Source organism: Ambystoma mexicanum, chromosome 6q, assembly GCF_040938575.1.
Source record: "Ambystoma mexicanum isolate Mex_15411 chromosome 6q, UKY_AmexF1_1, whole genome shotgun sequence".
Lineage (NCBI taxonomy): Eukaryota > Metazoa > Chordata > Amphibia > Caudata > Ambystomatidae > Ambystoma > Ambystoma mexicanum.
Window position 1 is genome coordinate 1,537,644,625 of NC_090937.1, and position 17,180 is coordinate 1,537,661,804.

Sequence of the window (17,180 nt, forward strand, 5' to 3'; positions counted from 1 at the left end):
AAAACGAAGTGGGAGCAAAATGGCACTCCAGCTATTTAAAAGGGAGGGAAAGACAAAGTTATTAGAAATTAGGCAAAACCAACAGGCAAGTACTAAGGGCAATTGAACAAAAGAAGCTACAGTGAGGAGATCAGCTAGAAAAGGCTTAGGGCCAAAGTCAATGGGTCAAAAGTCTTTTGCTCAAGATCACATAGTTCAGGGTAGTTTGCGGTAAAGTTTGTGGCACAGATTCCGAATGAGGTTGGTTGGTAGAAAAGTTAGTTCAAAGAGAAGAGAAGGACAAGCCCTTGGATTGGAGAAAGATTTCAAACACTTTCAGCGCGGTTGAACGAAACGGACAACTGGATTTGCACAGTACCTTAAAATGGAGAGGGAGCTGTAGCTGAGGCGGACGTTCCTGGTGGTAACTGCAGACTCACGGTTACTGAATGGACTGTCGGACTGACATGAAGTAGGAAAACTGGAGGGTCCTGCGTCACCCAGGGAAGAAGCCAGAAGCAGAGCACAACAACGAATAAAAGGTAAGCTCCTTAAAACCCAAGCATGGTCCGACCTTCCTGGCTATCCGGCCCACTGTAGCTCTGTACAGCGAATTCAACCAGAGGAGGGGTCCTGGCTTGCAGTTTGGGCGAACTGGTTGGTCCCATCAGCTCAAGGGAAGAAGATTCCTGGGGGATCTTCTCTGTCGTTGGAGTCGGAGATTTGACCTGCAGCAGGGCTTCACCGGGCGGTTCAGTCGTGGTAGGGGGTCCTCTTCTTCCAGTTCCTCGTTGGTTCTTTCATTCCAGTGGCGACTCTGCCTTTCAAGTCCCAGAGACCTGCTTTTTAGGCAGTTTTCCCCCATTCATACAGCCTGGCTGTCAATAACACAGCAGGGTGGCTGGCCTGGCAAGGCCAGGCCCCTTAGCCAATCAGACAAGAGTGCGACTTGGGTTACCAAGGGAACCCATGGCAGGGGTCCGAAGAGCCCTCCCTCACATCCTGCCTACCTAGACTATCAGGCGCCTTAAGGAGGGCTTCTGTGCAGAAGCCCGCAAAAAGACAGCGAACAAAGGAATCGTCCCCAGTTTGGCGTGCAGAGAAAAACACGAGAAAGACTTTAAAAAAAAAGAAAAGGCTAATAAACCCAGCCGGAGCCACAATAAAATGTATTTGGTCAAGCGGGTTTATGTTTGAGGCTAATATAATAGCCTAAAACAATATCATGTTTACATAATATAATCGCAGTAGAAAAGTTAGGGTAGTTACCACTGCCACGAGCTAAGTCTTAATGTTAAGGGAGCAAAACAAGGCTCCAAGAGGCACAGACAAAAAGGGATAAGGATTAACACTTTCCAATACTCCATGTAAGATGGGGTGTACTGAGTCTGTGGTTTAAAGAGATTACATAATGTTAATGGCTACTTTACATGTTTCTGGGGCACAGTAGCCAGCCCCCAAAAAATGGAGTCAGTGGGAAGTCTAAAAGACAAACCTGTGTTACTGCACTGAAGGTGCTGTGTAACACACAAAAAAAGTGGTGGCATGGAGTAGGTGACGCTCCAGAGCCCAAGAACACACAGAATGTTAAAAACAAACATGGCAAAACACATGTAAGAGTGGGAAAAAGGTTCACACTCTTACCAGGTGAAAAAATAAATCCTAGAAATCCAGCAAAGCTGCCGAGGGACTCAATAGGTAAGGGAAATTAGTCATTTATGAGAATTCTCCCTAACACAACTCTAGCGGGGATAGTGATGCACAGCGTGCAAAGACTGGTAGATTAGCAGGCATGCTTGTTACATCGAACGTAACGGTAGCCTAACCTGAGAGTACTTGGGTGGCAAGACATGTACCAGAACCAGCTTTTTCTGAGTGATCAAGCCCTGCGTTGGCTATCGGGTAGTAGAGTGTGCGCAGGTAGAATAGAGAATGGGTTAGGGCAAGCTAAGTGGCACTGTATGCCATCCAGTGACTGGAGAGTTATGAAATGACATCATCCTATTCAGGGCAGGCGGAGACAGGCCGGGTGGTGTGAGCAGCCCAGGCAGGGCAGAACAGAATATGAGCACCATTTGTAAGTGGAGCAAATGCCCTGTGTCATCATTATATGAGGCAGCAGTGCTTACCATGGGCACGGTCTCCTCCTCCATGGTGGGGTCGCTTTTGGAAAAGCGATGTAGGCACCCATCTGGAGCTGCATCTGTTGCTTCATGGTCGGTCGTAGATAATATACTTTTGGTACTCTAGATAACGCTAAAGCCATTATGTGAAGCTGCATTTTGTAGGAAAACCCACCTATGTCATTGCTGCCTGGGAGGGGTGTTGCTAGGTGTAGAAAAGATCCGGGGTTACGCTAATGTCGGAACAGTCCGGACTTAGAGCTAGCTATAGCCTTTTGGGTGTATCTTCTGAGTTTCTATCCAGGGCTAGACTAAAAGACCCAGGGCTAAAGCCCCCTCAGCTCTCCTCTAGGAACGGCTCTGCTGTCTGGTATATGCGCTTCATGTGAGTCCATCCACTTTCCAGCTTGATTACTGTGTTCCAGATCTCATATTGGGTAATTGCCTAGAGCTCTTTGTTCACATGTGATATGTAAACTCTCAGGAGGCACCCGCTCATAAATAGAGAGGCCTATTGTATATCATAAACACAATAACCTCTTTAAGTCTGTGACTGGCAAAAAATAAACTAATAATGATGTAAATACATCATTGCTCTTTTGTAACTCAGCATGATACAACCCTTCCACCATACATTACCATATAATTCAGTAAACGCCTTTCTAAATCCCTTATTTATATCTATCATCATCACAATACATAAACATATAATAAACATGAAATCAAAGTTGGTACAAAAGATTGTAGACTCCCCACTCAAATCTTCCATTCTTTCATTAGGAGAAGTTCATCTAGGCGTACCTGCGTCAGTCCAATCTGTCAGACCATCTTAATGGTATAGAGTTGAAAATTACACCTCGGGTTACCTCAAATGTTATGCAACGTATCTTGTAACAAATATGTACGCAGTGGATCTACTGTTCACTTCTCCATCTCCTTGTTTAGCAGTTTGGTGATTGTTGCACTCCTACCATGACAGAATTTATGAGCACCTCCCCTGCAGACTGGTGTAGAATGCGGCAGTCTTCATGGCGGCAGTCTTCATGCCCCATGCTCCGGTCCCTCTGTTACCTGGTTAGCCATTATCTATGGCCTAGGTGGTTTCACTGCCGCAGCCTTGCATTGATTTCTTCAATCTTCTGCCGCCTGCCATGACAGACGGGACTGCGCTTGGATACACCTGGGCACAGCTGGCTAGTTATAGCAGCCATCTTGGATTAGTGATATGATATGATATGGCATTTGTAACGCGCCTATACACAAGTGTTTCAACGCCTTCATTCTCCACATCGTACTAGCACAAAAACCAAGGGAATCCCCTGATAAATAAGATAATGACAGCAGGCTGCAACAAAAAAAGTGAAAAGCTCAGGGCCCTCTTTAAATGAGACTAAAGGTTAATCTTTCAGTAATTTATCATCAACTCGTTTACACCTAATTAGTCATCAAGTTCATTTAGCTAAATTTCAGATATTACAGAACAAACTTCATATAAGAGAATAAGGGCATGTATGTGAAACCAAAATTGGACCACCGATCGTCGCTAAGCTCTGTGAACATAATGTTTTAAGGAACAGGAAATCCATATATTCGTGATTAAAAGTGGGTATGGTCAAGCAGGTCTACACTGCCTAAAATGTTCTTTCTTGAGTAGGGAAGGAGGAATTTCTTTTTGACAGGGAGGTATGTAGGTATGTCAGTCCTGGTTAAATGTTTCTGTCTTTCCTTGGTTGTCTACAACAGTATCAGGTGAAGTCTAAAGAGAGTGAGAAGTCACCTGCCCCTGGCGCTGTGTGTCCATGTTAAGTAGTCTTCCCTTTAATCCGGGCATAAAAATAGCGCAAAGTTTTTTATGAATTCTTGTGACTCCCGATGATGTATGTAATGTTTTGATAAAAAAGGCAAAGTCCTGTGAAGTAACCAAGGTGGGGTTCTTTCCCCCAGGTAAGATGCAGGATACCAGGTAAGTTATTGGCAGGCTGTATTTTCCAGTTGAACGCTTAGCCCAAGTGTAATGCAGGAAGGAACACTGACCCATCTACTCCAGCTCACCCTCTCTCTCTCTAACTGTTCTCTTTGAATCACCAACACTCAAAGCACAACATTCCAGCACAACATTCCAGACATTCAATGTTCCAGAGGCACCAGCACATTACTACACTTATCCCCTTGTTAGTTACACCACTAACCAAAATAGGGAACCTTATGCGCAGCAACAAAATGCCCAGCAAATGGAAAGGACACGCTGAACAGAACCTGCTTACACACAATGCTGCAGACCGATAAAAAGAACAACACCCTGGACAACAGCACAATGCATGGACACAGCATGATGCATCATGAACTACAGATGCAGAGAGAGATGCAAATGCCCCAAATGCCAATCGCACACCGCAACCCCAAACCCTAACTGTCAGATCACTAAAACAGAAGGTGTTACAGCAAAGATGAGTGATGAGCACCAACACACACCGTGACCCACCTCCTACGATGCATAAACACGCAGATCACAAAACACACATTGCAAAAATGTTGCACGCCTCCAAAGAACACAACACCTTCACAAACACTGCAATCTAGACAACCCATACCATACACGGGACATAAGAGATGATATTGCCTAACAGTGGGAATGCTCCAACCCAACACATCGCCCCACCACAACGGACGACAACCCACTTTCCCCCATTATAACTAACACTCTAGTTCCGTTGTAAACAATAGCTAAAACTCCTCGACTGTAACCAACAGTCCAGCTTAGCTGTACAAACAGCACAAACTCCTGCTGTAACCAACAGCACACACCATTTCTCCCACTGTAACCACAGTACACTGTGGCTGCAACAAAAGCCTAAACGGCACTCAAGAGCTCCCCAACTATAACAAAGAGCCCATTCTAGCTGTAACCAACAGCTTAACACCACAGACAACCTCCACGACTGTAATCAACAGTCAACTCTACTGTAATCAACAGCTTAAACTCTACACTGTAACACGCAGTCTATACTCACCACACTATACTCATCACACGCACAACTGTAACCAACAGTCAAAATTCCTGACTGTAACCAACAGTCTATAATGAAAACTCCCCATCACAACTGATAAAACAGTCCAAACTCGAACTCACCTCCATGACTGCAACCAGCACCCTAAACTCTAAAGTCACCACCACAACTGTCACCAACAGTCTAAACTGTAAACTCATCACCCTCCCAGACTGTAATCAACAGCCACACACTCTCAAACCCCACCACAGACTGCACACACAGAGAAATCAGCATCAATCCACTCACAACACAAACAGTAGATGAATGTAAATGGTATGCAGGAACACTTTAAACGCATCATATGGGAAGAATTCTGAGCATTCTACATTTTTCTGAACAACACACTCCTGCACATGGAAAAAGGAAAAAAAAGTCCCACATGTCCGCAAATGCCCCTCCTGGAAGGAAAACACAGTTAATCACTAAATAAAACAGAAAGTCTAATATATAGTTACACGAAGCAATGGAAGATCCAACAAACCCGCTGCCACATGTTCAAAGATGTGCCCCTTACGACAGGAAGGCTACTATGATAAAGACACAATGAGAACAGGTCTGCTATGGGCACTCACGGGCCACACCGTAAACATCCATGCACAAGACAAACATTACAGGCACAAAACATACATTAACCCATGATAAATCCCACTAATAATACACTAACCCAGAGGCCACAACACCAAACACCATAAAATGCCCCAACACCTGAAGCAGGTCAATCCTCTGATACGGTGAGGGCTTTCAACTGTACACACAAGCCCTCAGAGGCCTGGAACCAGTTCTCTCAACTTTTCAAGGAAACCACTGCACCTTTCACAAAATGCCTCACTCCCTTGTTGACCCACCATACAGCCGGGACATCCACCTTTGTCCAGGGACACACCGGCAGCACAATGCCTCTTTGGATCACGTTGAAGGCCACACTCCGCACGTGAAACAGTCGACTGCAGCATCTTCACGCTCCTCCCATCATTGCAAATTTCCTTTACGCTACTAGACCCAGCAATATTCTTCCCACCAATAATAAGTTCCAGGGCAGCATGTTCTGAAATTACTTTGGAAAACACGCTGCATTCCGACGTGACATTGCATTCCAGCCGTATCAGCTGGGATGCTCCTTGTACTCTTGGTGAAGTCACCATTCTTCTTCCGGCACTGGACGAAGGAACATCTCCATACATGTATTGTTCACCGTCCGTTTCATTCCAGCCCAACATTCCACACACCAGCACATTACACATTACAGCATCCTGACACAAGGCAGGATGCTGTCATGGTTTGTAAACCAATTTCAACAGTTAATAGCTATTAATGGAGCTTTTTTGTTATTATAAAATGATAGCCAATACAGAATCGGCCTCACTTGTGTTTGGTCTGTGATTTATGATAACCAATCTAATCACACATTGCAAAGGATAATGCTGACTTAGAGAAGTCTAACAAGCATCTTAAAAAACGATTTTCAGCTTTTTTGCTGCTCCATTATCCTCTCAAACCAACACATTTCTGAGACATGCAGACGGGTTGACACTGATTAACCTTTATGCATACTGTGGCAGGCAAATGTACATTATAAAAACATGAACATAGAATAATAGAAGATTTCATCTTGGAACAATGATTGCACGCCCACACGTGTTTCTGCTTAAGATGTTGACAGGCTAGAAAGTTCTCAGTAAAACTAATGTCTTGACTTGTTCTCATTTAGAAAGAATGGGTACATTTTCTTACCACTTTGGCTGGCTACCTGAAGCATATTTTCCAGATTCACTTGATACTCAAGCCCATTGTCTTCAGCTTTACTGGTCACTCTCGGACCATTCACTGGACCTCATCATTCTCTTCTCCTCAGTCCCGTCATCACCACCCTACGTTGTGCCTTCCCACCTGAGATTACTTCCTACTGCAGAAATGTCCACCGTTCTCCCATCCCCTGACTGATGTCAAGTCCCAAATTATGACCTGACTTCAGTGTACCCTGTCGAAATCTGGCCACATGCTCCCTCTAGGTGCTCTTTCCACCCCTTACCAACTCTGTTGAGAATTTAGCACCTTCAGATCACTTTGAGCACCATTATCCCACACATTTCTACATGCCCCCCTCAGGAGGATAGCACAGGGGCAACGTGCTCTCCTTGGAAGCAAGAAGACACAGAGTAACAGAGATTCGAACCCCAAATTCGCGCTTAGAAACCTGTGATATCATATCATATCATATCATAACCTCACCCATAGGTTTTCCAGGCCATCGGACAGGTAAGAACTATGTTTTCTGTGCCTGCTCTCTGTTCTTGCTCCGGTAAGCTGTCCAAAAGCCTCCAGTTCATGCTCACCCCTCTCAACCAATGTCCATGTCTTTCTACCCTCTACTGATTACTTCACTTTGGAATTCTTCAGAATACAAGACAGCCTCACTTCCCTGTTCTTGTTGACTCCTTTGCTTCACTTCCCCTCACTCCCACCTCCTCTGTTTCTTCTGATTCATACCCACCACTCAAGACAAGCAGGCACTCAACTCTGGTCACCCTAACCTTCTTGTGCTCTTCTAGATCTCTTTGCACCCAAGTACCTAAAGAAACTAGCACTTCTCACCTATCTCCTCCCTTTCTTTTACTCTCCTATCCTTGGTATTTTCCCAGCCTGTTACAAGGTGGGCACCATCTCACCTCGCTTAAGAACCTAACAAGGACCATAATAACCCTGTCCCCTTGAACCTGCATTAACCTAAATGTCTAGAACACTCACACTCAATCCCCAGTATGAGTTTGCTAGTTGTTTCTCCACCAAAACACAGCTCACACGTCTCTTACTTTCTCTACAAAGCCCATCCATGCCACTGATCACCGATCCAATTCCTCCATCTCTTTCCAGCCTTTACCACTATCAACCACTCTTTGCTCCTGACTGTCACCTTGGCATTCAGGGCACTGTCCTGACCTGGATCAATGCCTAATTAGCTATTCAGCTATTCCTTTTCCATTTCCTACACCACTGAGACATCCTTTACAACCCATCTACCAGTAAGGAACCCTCAAGAGTTTGCTCTTGGCCCTCTCCTAGTCACTCTCTATACCTTGTCTCTTGTAAGCTTATCTACTACTCTTGGTTCTCCTAAACTCTCTTTGCCATTAGAACACAAATGCTTTTCTTCTCTTTTATTTTGGAACTTTCTTTCTGCATCACCAACTGTCTGATCATGTACGCCAATGGATTGGGATTCACTGCCCATTGCTAATCTCCTTCAAAATCTACTCCAAAAGTGAGGTTATCTACCTTTGTGGCATCTCACACCTCTCCCCTCATCCCATTTCTTTATCCTTCCCACTGACACTCTTGGCCCAGACCACTTTGACAGTGATCTGAAATTTCAATGATGAATTATTTTTATCAATTTGGCTGGCAGGTTTAGATTGGTCTGGTCAAAGTGTAAAATATCAAGCCATCAGACCTCTAGAACTCATGTGATTCTGGAACTAATTTTATTATTGTGTTATGGTTAATTTCAGAAAGTTTCATATTTAAAAGAGTGCAATCAAATATTTCCTGTACAATTATATAAAAGAGGAAATGTAGACAGCGTAAGTTCATTAAGTCATTCAATTACACATTAATTGCATATAATTCTCTTTGTGAAAATATTTACCAGACAACTAATAATGCTCCATGAGCCCTACAATACTATATGCACAGCAATTGTCAATGAATTAGTCTCTCGGTAGTACAAGCCCCCTTGTTGTATTTAGAAAGTTCCCCTGTTAACCTGTTGGGTAGGGATCTGCTCAGTAAACTAAATGTAAGTATATTATTCACAGATCAAGGGGTAGTGTGTTCCACTCCGGGGATGTGTGTAACTCAATGGCAAGGGAGTCAGTAGTCTGTGGAGTTCCTGTGGTCTGACACATATTTGTCTAAGGCATCAAAGTACTAGCAAAAGCAGTGCCTCAAATTGAGACAACATGCTGGCGAGTGCACACATATTTTATTTTCCTAGCAATGGTGCACCCAAGGTGGTGGCAGGGACAATATTGTCATTAGATTTGCATGTACTAGTAGTGTCAGACAAAAGAGTAGTCCTGATTAGAACAGATCAGGACGGGTACAAGTGACACACAGTACTATGTGTAGACCCAACAGTACAATTGAACTAAATGACTGATGAGGAGTTATTTGAGGACAGTGAGCAAAATGGGGAGATCATTTTGGAAATCTGCATCCCCTGTGATATCATGACGCAGATTATTAAGGTACAGTGCCCCCTGATGGCAGTGGTGACCCGTCTTTATTTTTTGAGGAGGACATGTGATATGTGCCAGCACAAATATGGACTGTTAATCTGCATGATGTTGGCTTACTGAGAGATGTGACCGCAGGGCAGATTTCGTTAAAGTCAGAGCAGTACTCCTGAGGGTGTGGCAGTACTTGTTGTCAAAGGCACTATTCAGGCTCTATTAGAGCAAGGGATCATTGTGCCATCCACGCCCCTGTGTAATATGGCCATATGCCCAAAACAAAAGCAAGAGGGGGTAGTTGGAGGATGACCCAGCAGCTGCGTCCTCTTAATGATGTGGTGCAGAAGGAGTTCACGGTAGTTCCAAATCCTGCGACAATCCTCTGTAACATTCCCAAGACAGCGACAAACTTCACAGTGGTGGCTCAGAAGAACGTGTTCTTGTCAATCCAATGCCACCCTGATTCATGGTATCTCATTGTGTTTACGCGTGGTCAACAGCACTTCGAGCACACGAGTTTGCCCCAAGGGTACTGTGAAAGACAGAGTATTTCAATAGAGTGCTGCATGCAGACTTGGGAAAGATTTAGGTGCCTAGCATGATCATCCAGGATGTGGATGATCTGCTGGTATGTAGTGAAAATTAACAGCAGTGCAGGAGGGATTCTATTGCATTATTGCAATTACTGGCTCACAAAGGGTGCAAGGCAGATAAAAAAGAAGCTGCAATACTGTCAACAGGAGGTACTATATTTAGGGCAACGCAACTTATCTCTCCAAATGGGAAAAAAATACTACCAGATAGGGCGACGGCAGTACGCACCACCCCTAGGCCCAGTACTGTCAAGGAAATGCAGCAGTTTTTGGTCTTATGTATTTATTGTAGGGTATGGATCCTAGACTACGCAGCCTACAAAAGACCACTGTTATAAAGTCTCGGAGAAGGACAGAAGACAAAAAACTGTAAATTAGAATGGACTGATGAAATGAATAGGCAACTTGAGGACTTAAAAGAAGCCATTTGCACGGCCCTGTTTTAGCAACTTCAGATTATACACAGGGGTTTTATTTATTTTCCCACTCTGTTGGATGGCTCATGACTGCAGTATTGACTCAAAAGAGCACAATGGGCCGCAAGCCATTGGCTTATTATAGTGGGACGCTCAACTCAGTCATGCATGGACAGTTTGCATGTGAACAAGCACTCACAGCGGCTGCATTTGCAATAGAGAAAAGTTCCACAATTGTCATTGGGTGCTCTGGCACCTTGTTTGTGGAACATTCACTATTTGCCATTTTGGAAAAATCTAAATCGACCTTGAGGATTCTGAGATCCTCTGCATATACGATTATAATATCCAAACCTCATATTGATATAGTAAGGTATAGGACGGTGAACCCCACCACATTTCTGACAGAGGCATCCACTGATGATGACCTGGAAATGCATGACTGTGCTACATATGAGGGTGAAGAGGAGCGCAAATCTAAAGCTAGCGACAGTGCATTGAAGGACATATACTATATGTTGATGGGTCATCAACAATTCACCAGAAGACGGAGACAGAGGCAATCAGGGGCAGCAGTGGTGCATAGTAAAGGGGGAGCATGAAGTACTGATTATGAAAAGATTACCTATGCACTATTCAGCTCAGGCAGCAAAACGTGTCGCTCTCATCGAAGCATTGAGAGCCTCTCAAGGGCAGTGTTTCACCATATACTCAGACTCGGCAAATGTCCCAACAACAGTGCATGTGGATCGGTCTCAGTGAAAGAGGAGAGGGTTTCGGAGGGCAGATGACTCTTCAGTGTAGCCTGCAAGGCTGTTGGAAGAACTGATTGAAGCCTTATCAGGACCTTCCACTGTGGCAGTCATCAAATGTGCTGCCCATACTAATGCCACAGATGAAATCTCTAAGGGCAATGCGGCTGCGGACCAGGCGGCCAAGTTGGCAGCCTATCTCCTAGATACAATGTTAACAGAGTGTATAGCGACCACCCGTGTAGAACGTGAGACCACAGTCCCGTCCACAGCATTGCCAATATCACAGACCATAGAGTTGCAAGGGAAAGGACCTGAGGAGGAAAAGGAGCCATGGTTGCGGAGCGGATGCAAACAATCTCCCAATGATTTTTTATGCAGTTCTGGGAATGTGGTGAGGATCCAGGAATTACTCTCTGTGGCTTTTGAGCAACTACATTTCCCCTCCAACAGCTCCAAACAGATATCCATGAGTACTGATTTGTGCCAAACCTCCAGGAGAGCATTTAAAAAAAAGTAATAGACTGACATGCCAATTTTCCAGCACAGGGATGCCATTATGGACATTAAGAGGTACATTTGCTCGCTGTATGGGAACGTTCCGTGAATTGCATATAGATTATCCAGATATGGGGGAAAGGTGCAATTGATATAGGTACCTTATTGTGGTGGTTTGCCCCTTTTCAAGGTGGGTGAAAGCAGGACCATGTGCACACCGAGATGCGAAGTGTGCAGCAGGGTTCCTGGTCAGAGAGGAGTTTCCACGATGGGGCGTGTGCAAAGTATTGAGAACAAATAATGGCACACATTTCTTGAATCTGCTAATTCAGCATGTCACAGCGCTATTGGGCATAAAACATCAAATGTGCTCAATTTACCAGCCTCAGGCTAATGGAGTTGTGGAGAGGATCAATGGGCTTTTGAAAATTAAAACTGTCAAAATTGTGTTCCAAAACTGGGTACACTGTTTGTCCTTGGCCCTCTTCAGTTTACGCACACAGCCTAGTAAGGACCACCATTTGACACTACATGAAATAGTCACAGGCAGGCTCATGCAAACTCCCATATCCACTGTGAGGAAAGCATCAGATGCCCATCAAACAGCGACAGTACTAGGAGAGGAATTTAGGGAATATTTATTAGTAGTAACACATGCTATCAAATATATCTCCCGACAGATTGCACCACCCAGGAGCGAAGGACATGACACACCGGAAGGGACAGCAACTGCAAACATATTTGCAACAATTGGACCATTATTACCTGGGAGCTGATCTATGTGAAAAATGTTAGGTGTCGATGGAACAGTCCCAGGTTTCAAGGTCCATATGAGGTGGTGTTCTCCTCCTCTTGAAGGAGTTTCAATTTTTCTATTTTTGAAAGTTTAGAATCCGGTCGTCCCTGTTGGGAAAAAGGTATCCCTCTATCTCTCTCTCTCTCTCTTTCTTTTTCTCTCTTCTTCTTTCTCTCTTTCTTGGTAACCTTTTATCTCCTTTCCAGGGATAAGCAACAATGCCTGACTGACGTGTTCAAACCTTTCTGTTATGTAGGGATAATGATAACCTGAATGTTATTCATTCTAGGAATTCTGCATTATGCTTTTTAGATAGGCAAATAATTATATTGTTTTATGTGACACTGGTCATTGTTGTCGGAGTGTATGAAGATATGTCTGGTATATGGGGTGGCCATACAAAGAGGTGGATGAACAGTCACACATAAAGGAAAATATTGCTAGTATGAATCTGTCTATGATAAATAAGAATCAAACAATGGGGGTCATTCTGACCCTGGCGGTAAGGGGTTAACGGCACCGGTAAGGCTGCCGGTGCTGTTAACCCCCTACCGCTGCATTTCGAGGTCCCTTAGCGGGTCACACCAGGGCCGGCTGGTTTTACCAGCTGCCCTTAGTGGGACCCGTTAATGGACCAGGGAGCTAATAATTGGCTCCTTCCGCATTCCCATTGAGCCCTATGGGGGCTTGAATGGGAATGGGGAATGATTTTCAGAATAGGGACTTCCGGGTCCTCCAAGGTAGGAATGACCCGGTAAGTCCCCATTCTGACTACCCGGACCCAGACCCGAGTTTGGAGGCAGCCATGGCGCTAACACCACCATGGCTACTTCCAAACTCGGAATGACCACCAATGTCTCACTTTTTGCCGGCCACCCCCACAGATTTTCTTAGACGACTAAAACGTGAAGTACGAATGACATATGATTTATATAAGGGGTTGGGCTTTGATGCCATTTCTCACATTCAGCATTCAGAGTTGTCTAATAGCTGGTACTCCGATATGCATACTCTGGGAAGGAACGTGATGAATGAAAGCTGTTACGTGTGTGCACTCATCCCGCATCATCAGGGGCTCCTAAGGTTTTAGTTCCACTTCCAGTCCCAATTATAGATGCACAATGACTGGTACATTTTGCACTATGTAGGATAAAGGACACATTCCAAGCACACAGGGTGCAGTTGAGGAGCATCGATCTAGACCCAGCGCTATGCAATGGCAGTACAAAATACAGCAAATGGCTACAAGCACTATATTTTTCCTTAGGAGGTCACTCACATGTCAACAACAAATGGCAAGGAACCACAGTGATGTGCCGGGCAGATGGACTGATCGAGTACAGCAAAGCAATAATAGTCCAAGTAGAGACTATGGAGCTCACTCTAAGTGTGCCAGTCTGGAAACAACGGTGCCGGTAAGATTACTGGCTCTGTTTCCAGACCGGTACACTACAGCTATGCAGGTGGGTGCCGTCCCGCCCTGCAGGTCAGACCTGCTGGGCGGAATGGCACCCGCCCACAGAGGTTTCACAGAAGCACCGGCACCATTATTAACGGTGCTGGTGCTTCCGTGGTCCGCACTCCCGTAGTGTCCTATGGGACTCTATGGGAATGGGGACTTACAATTTACCAGCACCTGACTTTGTGGTCCGCCGGGGTTGTAATCCCCCGTTGTTACCAGAAAGTCAGATGCCGGTAAATCAATACGGGTCTGTCAGCAACCCACCGGTATCACCGGCACGGTTACCGCCAGACCCGTAATGAGGCCCTATGTGTGTGCAAATATGGTCCCAATACATCACAAGGCTGGCATGGATTCCAACAATGTAGAAGCCAGTGCAAATACATAGAGACATGGACTATGAACTTTGTTTTAGCAATGAAGGAACAGTTCCTGTTGGCACAAACACACAGTGCAACCACACTCTTGTAATCCCTGATATGATTTAAAGTACTGCAGAAGTGATGGATTATTATTGGGTTTGTGGCCAACAAGCCTACATGCACCACCCATCATCCTGGAGGGGCAAGTGTTCACTGGCCACCCTGCACTCATTACGACTAGTAATCCTGGAACAACACCCGAAGGGAAAAGAACTACCAGTCAATGTGCAAACAACCACTCCAGCACCTAAAGAAGCAGAGCGACTTGTAAATCACACAAATATTCTGTATGCAGCCAGAAAAATAACAATTTCAACAGCTGACAATAAAGAAGACTCTTCCGAATCGTTCAGGGGAATACCTGATGAGTATCAACTATTTAGCTCAGCAGAGACTTTCTTTAAATCTTTTTGGCTCTTGGGGTACAAGCAGCTGCTAACTCCAAGTGGGTTCATATCATCCGGTGGGAGCTTTTCCAGCTCGCCAATGATACAGAGAATGGGTTCAACGCCATCAAAGTAGAGCTCTGTGCGTTGAGGCTCATGACGATTCAGCACCGCTATATGCTGTTAACAGCCATAGAAGGAGTGTATAAAAAGTTGGGAAGCAGCTGCTGCACTTTTGTTCCCCCAGAGGATGCCAGTAATGGGTCACTATCCCACATCATCGTGGCGGTGCACAATCTATGTGTTCAAATAAAGAAATAAGGTGGACTTCAGAACACGGATTGGCTATCGCTTGCCTTTGATTGGGTCCTGTCATGGCTGGTGGCAAAAGTAAATTAACTGGTGCCTGTTATTGTGTTCTTCTTAGTCTCTTCTGCACATGCCAGTTGGGTCTCTGATGTTATGTCAATGTAGTACATCGTAGTGCAAAGATTATTGTATCAATTGGGGGTTCTAATGCAGCTTGCCATACAATAAACAGCGCAACCCAAACTGATACTTTTGGGGTTGTAGATATGTCGGGTGTAGATTAGTTTGTTACTGTAGATGGAACAAATGGGGGGAATGTTGGGCAGGAACTAGGGTCCTCCCGATCCCACAAGTGCTTAACAACTAGGCAAGACCTCTTTAAGGCGTTAAAATGGACTAGAGGGCAGAGGGGTACTGGGAAGGTTCTTTCATGCAAACATAATCACACACATAGACATAGACAAGCACTGAAGAAGGTAGTTGCCTAAATATAGGACACAATTAACTATTAGTTGGATAGATTTGTAATGTCCGATCCCAGACATTTTAAAAGCTTGACTAGTGCTATAGATGAGTCAAACTCCCCCTCCTTCCCAGAAGGAATGTGGCTTGTGGGTTTTCAAAATAGACCACAGGCGTAGTGTGCGGTATCCGTCACCATGACCAGCACGAACTGACTCACGAGTTGTCCACTGTCCATCAAGAGTCCATGCGCGTTAAAAATAGGACTCACATGTTTTGTGCTGGAAAATGCAAAAAGGGATACATTATAAGTATTAAGTGTGGAGGAAACTACAGGACCTAGATAATGTTAGCAGGGGGAGTGAAATATGGATTGAATGAATGAAAATTGTTTGCACAGAAAAAATGTTTAGTTTTTCCTTGGGCTAGGCCTCAAGGTTTGTAAAAGTCTGCAGAGCTACAGTGTGTTTTTGCATAGCTACCAAAATGTAGAACAGCATGCTCTGACAAAACCGCTGACAACGAAGAAAGAAGGCTTTGGAGCATCCCTATTATGGAAAAAGGACGGATTAGGATGAAGTGACACCACCACAGCAAGCAAGGCCTATATAATCCCCTGTCAGAAAACACTTTGGATGGAAGGAATGGGGAGGGGGACAGGAGAAGACTGTTCAGGCAGCAGAGTCCTTTGCTACCATCCTCATTTTGTAAAATTAAATTTGTTATACTTACAATATTGCCTTTTTGCCTTATATCCGTAGAGGGGTGTATTCATTCTGGTGTGCGCATAATTAGGGACACCCTTACGGTGCTGAGGAGCCTGGAGGAAGTTCGAGGGCAACTGGACATGCAGGAGCTTGGGCCCAAGCTCAGAGGGTGTCCAGGTGACCAGTGCGTGGTGCAGCAAGGTGCATCAGCAGGGAAGAGGAAGAGAGAAAGCGGAAGCAAAAAGGAAGGTCTTGAGTTGCTTCTGGAACTAGAGGTGGTTCTGCACAAGTTTGAGAGGTGCATGGAGGCTGTTCCAGCAGGAAGCCAAAGCCGAAGAGATAGACATACTTTCAGCATTTCTTTGCGCCATTATCTGCTGATGTGAAAAAAATAATTTTTTATGGTCTCTTTTTAGTTATATTTGCTGCTCAAGAGCATCCCAGGAATAAATGTTCCTAAGTCATCTCAACCTAGATCTTAATGCCCGTTTTCTGACATGTACTTCTTCATCCTATCTATACAAGTGCGAAAGTATGATATGAGGTGGAGCATTTTGTTTTACTTCTGAACATTTCTTTGGTGAATAAACTAATCTCTCCTTCCAATTGTTTAGGTTTGTAGAGTAAATCTGGGTTACATCCTAAACAAGCTTCGATGTTATACTTTTTAATTTGTGAATTTAGTCCAGATTAGTCGATAACCCTGGTAATTCATTTCTAAACCATCCTTGCAAGTTTTCCTAGGGACATATATCCTCCTAAATATGATTTGGAGCAATGTGTGATCACTTGTCTCATTTATTTCCATTATAAGGTCAAGACACGTAGCAAATAACTTTGGGGTCACATACAACATAGTCTATCACTATTTTATTATTATTATTATTTTTATTTTTAGGTTTGTATCTGATCACATGATTCTTTGTATGAACTCTTAGCCTTGTCTTTGTATCTTGGGCATAGTCATCTTCATCTGGATCTGTCCATTCAGTTTCC